The sequence below is a fragment of the Mauremys reevesii genome, linkage group 11, assembly GCF_016161935.1.
Source record: "Mauremys reevesii isolate NIE-2019 linkage group 11, ASM1616193v1, whole genome shotgun sequence".
NCBI lineage: Eukaryota > Metazoa > Chordata > Testudines > Geoemydidae > Mauremys > Mauremys reevesii.
The window spans coordinates 34,878,489-34,892,119 of NC_052633.1; the positions used below are offsets into that span (position 1 = coordinate 34,878,489).

General features: G+C 47.0%; 1 protein-coding gene across 9 annotated transcripts in view; it reads right to left on the bottom strand.

Moving 5' to 3' along the window:
• Positions 1-5,633, bottom strand: part of OSBPL6 (oxysterol binding protein like 6) — a 182,292-nt gene extending 176,659 nt beyond the window's left edge. For 2 of the 9 annotated variants that reach the window (XM_039495761.1, XM_039495754.1), the window contains exon 1: positions 4,584-5,329. The gene's annotated coding sequence lies outside the window, so the exon portion shown is untranslated. Of the gene's footprint in view, positions 1-4,329; positions 4,418-4,583; positions 5,331-5,407 lie in introns of those variants that run through there. The other 7 variants (XM_039495764.1, XM_039495762.1, XM_039495763.1 and 4 more) reach the window with 5 other exon arrangements.
• Positions 5,634-13,631: the final 7,998 nt, after the last annotated feature.

Sequence of the window (13,631 nt, forward strand, 5' to 3'; positions counted from 1 at the left end):
TATCAGAATAGAATGGAATAGAATGGAATCCCCTAAACTTCATCTCCAGGAACAACCATCTCTCCCCACTGCAGTAGGGCAGCAGACTGCAAATTTAGCAGATAACTAGTACACAGGACACGTTTAGGCTCTGCAGGAATTCCACCCCCAATCTTTCATAATGATCTCTCGGAAAAAGGTGTCTAGAAAACATTAAAATTCAGGAGAGATGGGAATGCTAAAACAGTTTATCCCCTTCTCTGTATATAAAGTACAGTTCCCTGATTAGGACACGCTTAGTCCACACAACAGTAGAAAAAATTTAAGAAGTGAGCTGCATGCAGTTTCTCTACCCACGTCCCATTGCAAATCTGATACAGATGGTAGAAGAGCACAGGAATGCTGAACCAGACAGCTTGTTTCTCTGTGGAAAGCTCTCTCTAGTGCAGGGGTCGGCAACCCCTGGCACGCGGCTTGCCAGGGTAAGCACCCTGGCAGGCCGGGCCAGTTTGTTTACCTGCCACATTGGCAAGTTCAGCCGATCGCGGCTCCCATTGGCTGAGGTTCGCTGCTCCAGGCCAATGGGGGTTGCAGGAAGCCATGGACAGCACATCCCTCAGCCCGCACGCTTCCCGCAGCCCCCATTGGCCTCAGACGGCAAACCGTGGCCAGTGGGAGCCGCAATCGGCCAAACCTGCCGACGCGGCAGGTAAACAAGCTGGCCCAGCCCACTAGGTGCTTACCCTGGCGAGCCATGTGCCAGAGGTTGCCGATCCCTGCTCTAGTGAGATAAAAATGTTCTATGGAGCTAAAAGCACAGACACTTAGAAACCTTAAGCTATATAACAATTATTTGAGAAAACCTCCTAACACACCCAAGAACTGAAGCTGAAGGCACCCCGAGAAACCAAAGCAAAGCAAAGATATAAGCCTCCCCCAAACCTAGAAACCAATATTAAGTGAATCAGAAGCCTTCACACCCCAAGAAATCTGAAGGTACTGAAGCAAATCACCAATCTTCCAAGAGTGGATGTAGAACTTTCTCTATACAAATACATCAAGATTAAGAAACTAAAGGAAAGTGAATTATGTACAATTAGCATTATGAATGTATTCTGCCTTCATCTGACATCAAGCACCGGGGCTGGAGGAAGGAAGTGGCAATGGAGATTAGCAATGCTGTCTCTAGGGGAAAACTCGTGAAAAGAAGAGGCAAGGCTTCCTATGTTGCTGGACTATAACACTGAATGCTCTTCCCTTTAATAAATACTAGAGTTGAGCGTGGCATCCTATCAAGGAGAAACTAAAGAATTGTATTTCCTTTTTAGTTGAGATTAGTTGGTGGGGAATATTCATTATAATTAGGTCTGACAGGTTATTAAGTTTACTTTTACATTAGTCCTAGTATTTGTCTGTGGATGAGGTTGTATTTTTAAAAGTTTCTGAAATATTTTATTATATACTCTGGTAAGCAGAGCCCTTCAGGTATCAGCATCTAAAATTAAAATGTATTTCTACAAGAAAAGATGAGCAATGATCTGCCATGGTACAACAATTCCTAAGCTAAAAGAAGATAAAAGGAACGGAGCCAAGATAAAATCAGAAGTCTAGAAAAGTTGTATCAGAACCTTTGAGCCTCAGAGTCCTTGAGAATAAAAGTCAGTTCCATGAGGCAACTGAGCACAAAAGGCCAAATGGTAAATGAGGCAGCCAACACCATAAAGAGCCAGGAGTGTGTTAAGGAAACTGGTGAAAGCTAGGAGAGATACTGAGAGGAGAGAGTTTTTCCAACTACAGTAGAACCTTCAGAGTTACGAATACCAGAGTCGACCAGTCAACCACACAGCTTATCTGGAACTGGAAATACGCAATCAGGCAGCAGCAGAGACCAAAAATATATAGAGAAAGAGAGAGTATAGTACTGTGTTAAATGTAAACTATTAAAAAAAATAAAGGAAAGATTGAAAAAAGATTTGACAAGGTAGGAAACTGTATCTGCTTCTTTCATTTAAATTAAATTGGTTAAAAGCAGCATTTTCCTTCTGCATAGTAAAGTTTCAAAGCTGTATTAAATCAACATTCAGCTGTAAACTTTTGAAAGAACTACCATAACGTTTTGTTCTGAGTTACAAACATTTCAGAGTTATGAACAACCTCGATTCCCGAGGTGTTCGTAACTGAGGTTCTACTATACTTTTCAACCACAAGTACTATAGTACGTCCCAATTATGTATTCACGTGGGGAAATTTAGTTTTTTCAGATATATATTTACCATTTATTTATATTGGGAAGATGTTGATTAAAAATATATTCTAAAGAAATATGCAAATACTAAACCTCATACTTGATACTTTAAATAAATCAATACAAATATATGTAATTTAAGGGGGTATGAGAGAAGTAGTAAGTCTTCGGCCTGTGTCAACTTTTAATAAATGAAAACAAAAATCTCTGGTCATTAACTCTTCAAGTAACACTAAACTGGACTTCACCATTTCATCTTACTGAATTTCTGAAATATTACAGTTGTTTCAGATTATACTAGCCACCTTTGGGTAACCTCTAAAAGTCAAGGTCATGTTATTTATATAAAGATTAAAAGTTTAATTGTGGTAGGTATGGATATAAGAACAAAGGCTAGTTATTATATATGATAAGTATTACAATCCAACCAGGACTACATTATAAAGAAAATACTATATATTTGATGAGACTTTAATCTTTGAGCCAGTGTCATCTTGCAAGTTACTCATCTAGTGAATAAAAATCTGTTAGTCATGCAGTGAAATAAACTAGTTCCACTGAAACACAACTATAGATATTTGGGGAATAAATTTAATCAGTTTATTGCACCTTAACTAAGTAATAAATAGTTTAGAGTATATACTAGTAGCAGAAGAATATTCTATTTTTTTAAAAGCCTACCTAAGCAGGACTTCTCTTTATTCCTCCAATGAGGTTTATGAATATTTCTGTACCAATATGTTAACATATACAAGTTACACTGCAGTTTGTTGTTCGACCTTGGAAACGTAATTCACTTTGAGAAGCACAGCAAGGTCTTCTGTTTCATTTGCTATTAGTCCATAATATCTGCATTGCTGTTTTATTTGATAGCAATATCAACAGGGCAGACTTCCAGAATATTAAAGTGGGGGTTATAAAATACAACTAAAGGGGAGGGACAGTGACAAAACCCAAGTCAGATGATCATGTTAAGTATTAGAACTTTGGAGGGTGTGTGGGGGCCGGGGGTGATTTCCAAAACACTGTTTTAAATAATCTACACAAACTCAAGAAGCTTGTTATGATTTTGCAGCACTCCTCACAAATTAAAAATACAAGGCATTCTTTTACTTTTGTAAACCAGTAGGGAAAAAATGAAAAGGTACTGTAATAGTGCAGCAACTTCCTGAGTAAAATTTGATTTACAATTCATGTTAACAAAAACACACAATTTATGAAGAAACATTTTAAATGGCTTTGCCTGGTGGAAAAATTATGACTTTTCTTCATGGAAAAAATAAATTTAGCTATCAAAAGGGTTTCACTCCATTTCATTTCCACTGAGTCAGTTATATAATAGCATGCCCCAGTGCCAGATGTTTAAGCTTCATGTAGAGGTTTATCCCAGCCAGTATCAGATCACAACTTTTAAAACATCCACATCCAGCTCCTTTTATTATATACAAGCATAGTATCTTTCTTCATTCCAAGCTTTGCTGGTGGTATACTGCATGCAGTGAGACAACTTGCTCTATGCAGGAAACATATCTTGACTGCAATGCAAACCCTATTCCTATCATCATCCTTTCCAGTGTCAGCCGGGAAATGCAGACATATAATCCTGCATGCGTGTGTACACACCCCACCAACAGAAACAGGGAAAGTCAGGCTTTATCCATTGTGATGTATTTATCTCCCACCAATTTGAAATAGACTTGTCCCTATGTACACGAGTGATTATGTGTGCGTCCCAACCAGTGCGAGACGGAAAACATAGACATGCCCTTGGCTGTGTGTGTGGCCCTCTCAGTTATCAGTGTGAGCTGAGAAATTCAACCATTTATGTGTGTGTATGTGTGTGTCCCAGCCTATACATGCAGCCACGGCCTGCATGTGTGCACGCGCATGTCTGCCTGTCTGTCCCAGTCTGAGCCGGCAAATGCAGCCGGGGCCCCATCTCTGCGTCTCTCTGTCCCAGTATGAGCTGATTTAAAAAAATGCATCCATATGGGGCCCCCTCTGTTGTGCGCATCATGCCAGAAGGCGACAATGCAGAACTTCAGAGGCACCGTCACCTGGATCCCTGGTAGATTTTTTGTTGAAGTCCAGGCAATGAAGCTCACCGGCTCCTTTCCGCTTTTCCGGTAACATGCATCAGTTATTCCCATCCAGCTGCAATTCCCGGCCAGCCTGACATCGACGGGGGTGGGGGAGGAGGGCTGCTGCTGCACCATCCCCTTACCTCAGGCGCACCCTCCTGCTCCCCCCCCCCCAGGCTATGCGGTCACCCGAAATGCCCCCCCCCGCCCCTCCACGCGCACACACCCAGCCCCTGGCCGAGGAGCCCCAGCCCTCGCTGCCCATTGCAGGCACCCACCTGGTAGCGCGGCGAGCTGGAGGCGCGGCAGCCGGGGGATGGATGGGGACGGGCCCTCTGGCGCACGGAGAGGCTGGGGGCGGGGGTCCCCCTCCCTCGAGCTGTGTGCGGGGGGGGGCGGGGGGGCTGCTGCAGCGGGCTCCTCCGCCGGGCCGTGCTCGCCGACTGCCGGGCGTCTCTGCCTCCCCGCACAGGGCAGCGGAGAGACGGGCTGGGCTCTGCCAAGACGCGGACGCCTGGAGTGCAGCGGCCACGGAGCGGGATTCAGAGCCAAGCCCAGCGGGCGGGAGGCGCGGCCAATCCGGTGACCCTGCAGCCCAGCCGCGGGGGGGGGGGGGCGCGGGCCACACGAGGAGGGGTCAGCAGCAGCGACCTGCCCGGCCGGCAGACGGGCCGGGGCGCGTGCAAGCGGCTTGGCACTGCAGGCTCCGCTCCTGCTCCTGCTCCTGCCCTGAGGCACAGGCTGTGCAGCGCGACAGCTGTTCCCGCAGCGGTGCGGGGTAATGGCTGGTAATCACAACAGTCAGGGCGCTTACAGCCCTGTGGCATATTCCCCTTCAGCCGCAGCTGGGCCATTCCAAAGCACCTTTACACTTCACTGCCTCCCCCCTAGGGGGGTTGTGCCCCTTCAACCCTACTGTGCAGACTAGGCCTGATGCTAGTTAGCTCCACCACAGACCAGACCATTGCAGCCACAAAGCTCTTTCAAGTGCATGATGCTCAACACAGATAGGGGGGTCAATCACAGCGATTCAGTTATAGGATGTGGCCTTCCACCTTTTTGCTGTCTCCCTTTGTGTTCCATGAACAGGTGTAAAACTCACCTTTTCACTCCTGATCTCCCTCAGCTTTCATTCATTTTTAGTTGGGTAGGTCTTAATCCCCCTCTGGTGGCTGGTCCATGTAAGAGGATATGCATCTACTACTGCTAACAGCAACAGGAGTCACTCTTTTACATCAAGTCACAAAAGTTCATTCTCTCAGCGCTCTAGGTCCTTGGTTCAGACTCCACTGTCACTTCTTGGTTAGTTATAGATCCATCTCTGAGAACATGAGATCAGAGTGACTCAGCTGGGAAAGTATCAGAGAGGTAGCCCTATTAGTCTGTATCTACAAAAACAATGAGGAGTCCGATGGCACCTTAAAGCCTAACATTTATTTCAGCATAAGCTAGTGTGGGTAAAAAACCCACTTCTTCAGATGCATGGAGTGAAAATTACAGATGCAGGCATAAATATACTACCATATGAAGAGAAGGAAGTTACCTTACAAGTGGAGAACTAGTGTAATCAGGGTGGATGTAATCCACTCCCAATAATTGATGAGGAGGTGTCAATACCAAGAGAGGGAAAATTGCTTTTGTAGTGAGCCAGCCACTCCCAGTCCCTATTCAAACCCAAATTAATAGTGTTAAATTTGCAAATTAATTGTAGCTCTGCAGTTTCTCTTTGAAGTCTGTTTCTGAAGTTTTTTTGTTCAAGTATAGCTACTTTTAAATCTGTTATAGAATGTCCAGGAAGATTGAAGTATTCTCCAGCTGGCTTTTGTATGTTACCAAGCCTGATGTCTGATTTGTGTCCATTTATTCTTTTATGGAGAGATGATCTGGTTTGGCCAATGTACATGGCAGAGGGGCATTACTGGCAAATATCACATTAGTATATGTGCAGATAAATGAGCCTCTGATGGTGTGGCTCATGTGGTTGGGTCCTCTAATGGCGTCACTTCTTAACTCCTCATCATTTATTGGGAGTGGACCACATCCACCCTGACTGAATTGGCCCTATCAACACTTGTTCTCCATCTGTAGGGTAACTCCCTTCTCTTCGTGTGTCAGTATATTTATGCCTGGATCTGTAATTTTCACTCCATGCATCTGAAGTGGGTTTTTTACCCATGAAAGCTTATGCCCAAATAAATCTGTTAGTCTTTAAGGTGCCACCCGACTCCTTGTTGTTTCAGCTGGGAAAGACACCTACTAGACTAGGAAGTAACCCTAACACTCTTAGCCTCCACTGTGGTCCTTGTGGTGATTTGTGTTGTCGTGTGGAGGATAATGGATTGTAAACTCAAACACTTGGTTGTTTCCTTACCTCAGGTTCCTTAATCCTTCTCTTGTAGCCTGCTTCAGTGGATCATCACCCTACCTCCCTGGCTACTGTGCTGGTCTCCAAATTGCACAAGGTCACCAACCTACACATCTGGGTTTGCCCACTCCTTATCTGTAAACTAGAGTCTGGCTGTCCCATGCACTGCTGTCTGCCTCAATGGAACAGTGCAGGCAGGAGGTATTTTAACTTGACTATTCCCGTGAGGAAACCTGGAGGGCAAGATGCAGCTATAGACAAGTTCCAGCAGGGCAGAGAGCCAGAAAGCAAAATGCTAGGCTATAGCAAAATAGCAAATTCTATGTAAAAAAAAATGTTGAATTATGCATCTTAGAAAATTGCCACATTCCATAACTGTGAACTATGGATACCACAGAGCTCTGTTTGAGATGAATGGGGCAATTCACACCTCTTAAAACTGTTGTTTCAGGCTGTCTATGGACTCAGGTGGGCTGTACTGCTTTGGTTTGCAGTCTGTTCACATTTCTTATCATCTCCACGATCATAAGAGCCAGATAAATAGTTATTTTATTCTGTTTTTTAATTAAAGCTCAGATTCTGGAGCATAATGGTGCTGCCGGGGTGAATTTCACTGAAAATTCCATGGCTGGGAATGCACAAGGTCCTGCCTATTTTCCTATTTCAGCAGGCCCTAGAGCAGCCCCCTTCACCCAGTCGCTCCCATGCTCCTGCTGGGATAGGCATCTCAGAACAGGGGCGACTCTAGGAATTTTGCCGCCCCAAGCACGGCAGGCGGGCTGCCTCTGGCGCTTTGCCTGCGGGAGGTCCACCAAAGCCGCGGGACCAGCGGACCCTCCTCAGGCAAGCCACCGGAGGCAGCCTGCCTGCTGCCCTCGCGGCACTGGCAGAGCGCCCCCCACGGCTTGCTGCCCCAAGCATGTGCTTGGTGTGCTGGGGCCTGGAGCCACCCCTGTCTCAGAACCAGTTCTTTAGTCAGCTGAACCTGCAAGTCTCATTGTGAATTCAAGTGAAGAAAGTCAGTGAAATAATCAACAAATATTTTTGTTCTATTTTCTCCTTTCAACATTTGAGGTTGGAAGAATGTTAAGTGGGATTGTTGGGGGAGGGGGCGGTTGGGGCAGGGAGAAGTTAATTAAAGAGAGATGAATACTCAGCACTCATGATTAGTCATAATTAGGAAAGTAGCTTTGTCATGTAGAATCTAAGAAAAACCACAGATAAGCCATGGTAAGGTAATGGAATTATTCATAGTTTTTCCCCCCAGCAGGAATGAGTGTGGAAGCAGGGAGATATGGGACCAGCAGCACCATTTCTAACTCTTAAACTCCTCCCCACTACCATTTCTAGTCCCAACAAGGGAACTAGTGGTACAAAGAAACTACAGCAAACTGTATTGTAAATTGGCTGAATTTACAACCTTCCCTCTGAACACTGACTTCTCTAATGATCTTGAAATCAGTCTCAAGGGAGCTGCTCTGCACACAGTTTTTGTACTGATTTAACTATGCCAAAAAATAAGCAAAAAGCATGCTGAAGGGTATAACTCATTTTTATAAAAATGATAGTTATTAACATCTTGTGATCTAGAAAGTACTGTAACTCCTCATTTAATGTTGTAGTTATGTTCCTGAAAAATGCGACTTTAAGCAAAATGATGTTAAGCGAATCCAATTTCCCCATAAGAATTGATGTAAATGAAGGGGGTAGGTTCCAGGGAATTTTTTTTTAACACCAGACAAAAAGACAGACACACACATAGTATAAGTTTTAAACAAATGATTTAATACTGGTACACAGTGATGATGATTCTGATGCTCGGTTGAGGTGGAGGAGTCAGAGGGTGGGATATTTCCCAGGGAATGCCTTACTGCTAAATGATGAACTAGCACTTGGCTGAGCCCTCAAGGGTTAACTCTCATCTCTACAAGGCAGCAGGAATGGAGGGAGGGGAGACAACATCGCAGACAGAGACAGACACACACTCTGTGTGTGTGTGCGTGCGCACATTTCCCCTTTAGGTACACTGCATTGTTAATTAGATCAGCTTGCTGAGACCTCAGCTGCTGCCAGCAAGCTCCCTCCATCCTAAGCCCTGTTGTGTGTGTCCTGTGCCCTATAGAAGATGGAGTAAGTGGGGTGCAGAAGCAGGGGATGCTCTGACATTAGCCCTCCTCTTCCTCCCCTCCCCCCCCCCCCACAGCAAGCAGGAGTCTCGAGGAGCAGCTCTAAGGCAGAGGATAGGAGCAGCACATGGCAGTGGGTGGGGAGAAGGACAGCTGCAATTGCTAGCCTGCTGGGCAGCTGCTGCACAGGGAAATTAGGGGCGCGGGGAGCTGTCAGTCCACCCTGGTTCCAAGTCCCCACCAGCTAGCTGCAACGGGCTGCTCTTCCTGCAAGCAGTGGACAAAGCAGGCAGATGCCAAACAATGTTAGAAGGTAGCATTGCACAACTTTAAACGAGCATGTTCCCTAATTGATCAGCAATGAAACAACAATATTAACCGGGATGACTTTAAGTGAGGAGTTACTGTATATAAAATAAGGCGCACACACTTCTCAGACTTAGGGTACGTCTACACTGCAATGTAAGCCCAAGATTCAAACTCAAACCCCTTTCCATCTACATACAAGTCACACTAACCCAGGGCTCAGACCCAGGGTCCCAGAATGCCAAGGGATGAAATGTCAGAACCTGAGTTGCCAGAACTCAGGGCTCAGGCCCTAATTGCTTTGCAACGTAGATGTAGCCCAACTGGACTCATGCTCTGGAAGTCCATTAAAATTATCCCACCATCCCATAGGCTGACTTTTTTTTTTTTGTCCTCTGGACAATCAATTTTGGTAGACAGTCGAGTTTTCATGCACTGCATCAAAGGACTAGAGTGGCCACATTTTAGAAGGGTGCTAGGAATATGAGTGGCTGGACTCAGGCCCACATAATGCAGAGTAGAACTCTGGAGCCCCATATTGGGACCCAGGGTTCAACAATTCCTAACCTCAGGTTACGAACAAGTGCAGACTCTCAAGCCATAGGGTAACATATGCAGTGTCTTCTAACTCAAGTTCTACTAAACCTGGGCTTACATTACTGTAGACGTACTCTTAGAGGACTTATCTACACAACATTTTTGTACTGATGTAACCATTAGGGTGGATGCAGTTATACAAACATTATCCGTTTATGTATAGCCTATTTCAGAGAGTGATATAAATATCTTCTATCAGTATAACTGATAGATCCTACAGCATCCTCAGTAGGAGTTTACATCAATTAAACTGTATCAGTTTAGAAATCAATTTAGTTTAGAAACTCATTAAATTAGCACAAAATCTAGGTAGACCAGCCTTAAACAACCCTATAAACTACTTGAAAAATCTGTCTGGTGGTTACCTGATGCCATAAGGATGTATTTTTACTGAGGTTTTCTGCTTATAATTCAAGACGCCAACTGCAAAGGTTTAACTATATTATCTATATTCTTATCTCAAGATTGTAACACCTGAAACAAGGAAAACTATACTCTATGTATTGTCCATACAGGAATAAGACTTGAGTCTCTAGACATCCTGAAAAAACGGTTACCTACCTTTCGTAACTGTTGCTCTTAGAGATGTTTTGCTCATGTCCATTCCCTTGTAGGTGTGCGCATGCCCACATGCGCAGTTGTCAGAAACTTTTGCCTTAGTGGTATCCATAGGGATGGCTGTGGCGCCCCCTGGAGTGCCGCACTCATGGCGTGGCATATCAGGCACCACCATCACTGCGCCCTCTCAGTTCCTTCTTGCCAACAACTCCGACAGAGGGGTAGAAGGGCAGGTAATGGAATGAGCAACACATCTCGAAGGACAACTGTTACAAAAGGTAGGTAACCGTTTTTTTTTTCTTGGAGTGCTTGCTCACGTCAATTCCATTGTAGGTGACTCACAAGCAGAATCCTTGGAGATGGGTTTGGAGTTTACAGCTTTGCAGATAGGAGCACTGCTCTGCTGAAGTCAGTGTCATTTTGAGCTTCCTGGATCAGCGCATAATATGAAGCAAACGTGTGGACAGATAACCAGGTTGCAGCCCGACAAATTTCCTGGATTGGCACCTGCACAAGGAAGGCTGCAGAGGAAGCTTTAACCCTAGTTGAGTGAGCCATCATGACTGCTGTTAGAGGCATATTCACCAGCTCGTAGCAATAGTGGATGCAGGCTGTGATAAAGAACAAGAGTCTCTGGGCTGACACCGCACAACTTTTCATCCTGTCAGCTACAGCCACAAACAACTGTGTTGACTTAAGGAACAGCTTTGTTCTATCAACGTAGAAGGCCAGTGCCCGCCTGATGTCCAGGGTATGCAGCCTGCACCCCTCATCCGTCGTATTAGGTTTCAGACATAGGACCAGTAAGTAGATATCTTGGCCCGTGTGGAACTGGGAAACAACCTTGGGCAGAAAGGCCGGGTGCGGACGCAGTTGGACCTTGTCCTTATAGAAGACCATATAAGGGGGCTCTGATGTGAATGCCCTGATCCCTGACACGCAACAGGCCGAAGTTAGAGCAACCAGGAAGGCACCTTTCCAGGAGAGAAGCAAAAGGGAACAGGATGCCAAGGGCTCGAAGGGGGAGCCCCATGAACTTTGACAACATGGGATTGAGGTCCCAAGGGGGGACTGGGTCCCTGATATGTGGGTAAAGATGCTCCAGCACCTTCAGGAACCATGCTGTCATGGGATGAGCAAAGACTGACCTGCCCTGAAATGGAGGGTGGAACGCAGAAATGACTGCCAGGTGAACCGTGACCAAAGACAATGACAAGCCCTGGAGCTTGAGGTGGAGCAGAGAGTCCAGGACGCCTACAGTGAGGCCTCCTCTGCACAAATGAGCCGATCCAAGGCTCAACATGTGAAGCGTTTCCACTTCGCCATGTAGGTAGCCCTAGAGGAGAGCTTCCTGCAGCCCAACAGAACCCACTGGAAAGCAGCGGAGCACCGCTGCTCCTCCCCACTCAGCCATGCAGCAGCCAGGCTGTCAAGTGCAGCACCGTGAGGTTCAGGTGCAGCAGGCTGCTGTGGTTCTGGGACAGCAGATCCGGTTGAAGAGGCAGCTGCTGCAGGATGGCTGCTGACAGGCTCAGCAGCATGCCGAACCAGTGTTCCTGAAGCCACACTGGGACAACGAGGATGATCATTGCACTGTCTTGCTTCACCTTGAACAGGACCCTATGGATCAATGGCACCGGCAGAAAGACATACATCAACACTCCCGACCACAGAATCAGGAAGGCATCTGACAAGGAGCCCTTGTCCCTGCCCTGTAGAGAGCAGGACAGAGCTGTTTGTCCTTTTCGTTGGCTGCATACACAACCAACAAGCCCAGAGGTGGTTGAGTGTATAAATACTTGAACCCGTTAGCTAGGACAAAGTATTTTTTCCTCCATCCTTTTGGAAGTGGGAGGGACAGATGAGGGGAGTTTGCCACAGGGCCTTGGCAGTCTTTAAGACCCCTTCGTGGACTGGCAAAGTGAGGCAAGCCAGAGTGGAAGCGGAGAGGACATTGAACAATGAGTCTGTCTGCTCAGCCATCTCCTCCACCTCTAAGCCCAGATTGTCTGCCACTCTCCAGAGCAGAGCCTGATGCTCCTTAAAGTCATAGGGTGGGCTAGTCATCGAAGGTCCTGCCACAGCCTCGTCTGGGGATGATGAGGATGCCTGGGTTACTGGATGGGGGATCTGTGGTTTCTTGCCCCCCAGGGGAGGGAGGTTTCGGGGTGGGTACCGCTTCCTGAACCCCAGCCTCTGAGCGATCGGCACGCACCAAGCCTGATGCCATTGGTATCAATGGTGCTGCTGGTGCATCCGGTGACATCTGTTATTGCACTGAGGCAGCCGCCGAAGATCACTGGAAAGGGGGCATAGCCATCACTGGCATTCCCCATGAGTACCAATAAGGACACTGGGCTGGCCACTGTCCCTAGTGCCACTTCTGCAATGTCACTGCTGATGCAGTGTTGGGATCCCAATCACACTGGTGGGATTTGGGCAAGGGACTAAAAAACAGACCTCTGAGCCAGAGGAATTCCCTTCTGGTGACCATGAAGGAGTCGTCGATGCCTGGGTGTGTCTGCTGACAGTCGCCGTTGGGGACTGGTGACTGGAGCAGGATGATAAGTGTCGGTACCAAGGCGAACGGTAGCGAGGTCTAGGAGACCAGGGCCTGGATGGGGATCATTCCCGCGTGGCAGGTGATGGGGAACGGCAATACGATGTAGACTGGTAGGAAGGCGAGCAGTGGTAGTATGGAGACCGACGCCAGTCTCTAGGTGAACCTCGTCAAGGCAGTGGTGACCATGGTCGTGGTGGCTCCAGGAATTTGCGCCACGGAGGGGCGGAGAGCGCCTCATAGGATCGACAGCACTCTGCTACCCCCCCCACCCAAGGCTGCAGCAACTGGCTTGCACTCCTGGGGAGTCTTTGTCGCTTCCTGTTCCCCAGCTGTGCCGACAGTAGTGGCAGAGGTTTCTGCTCCCTTCGCACCAGGGAGTCCTTGGTAGGCGCCCGAGCCGGTGGGGACTTGGGTCCCAAACCGCTCCCTTTTGTTGATGATGGACCTTTTGAGGGGCTCAGAGTTTCTGCCAGAGAGGCACGTCCTTGCGACTCTAGGTTGGCCAGGCAGGCTGAACGAGGTCCCTTGCCGAAAGGCCCTTGGGCCTTTTTGCCTGGTGCCAGTAAGCCATGCTTCCAGCCTTCTTCTTAGGCACTGGGGAACTTGAACAGTGCTGGGCGTGCGCTATGCACCGATGCCAAGGTACTCGTTGACTCCTGGCAGGAAGGCTCGGACACCGGGCAAAGGGCCAACTCTATGAGAAGGGCTCAGAATCTAATATCCCACTCTTTTTGAGTTCATAGCCGAAAGTTCTTACAAATATGGCACTTCTCCTTGATTTGCAATTCACTCGCATTGCTTGAGACAACTG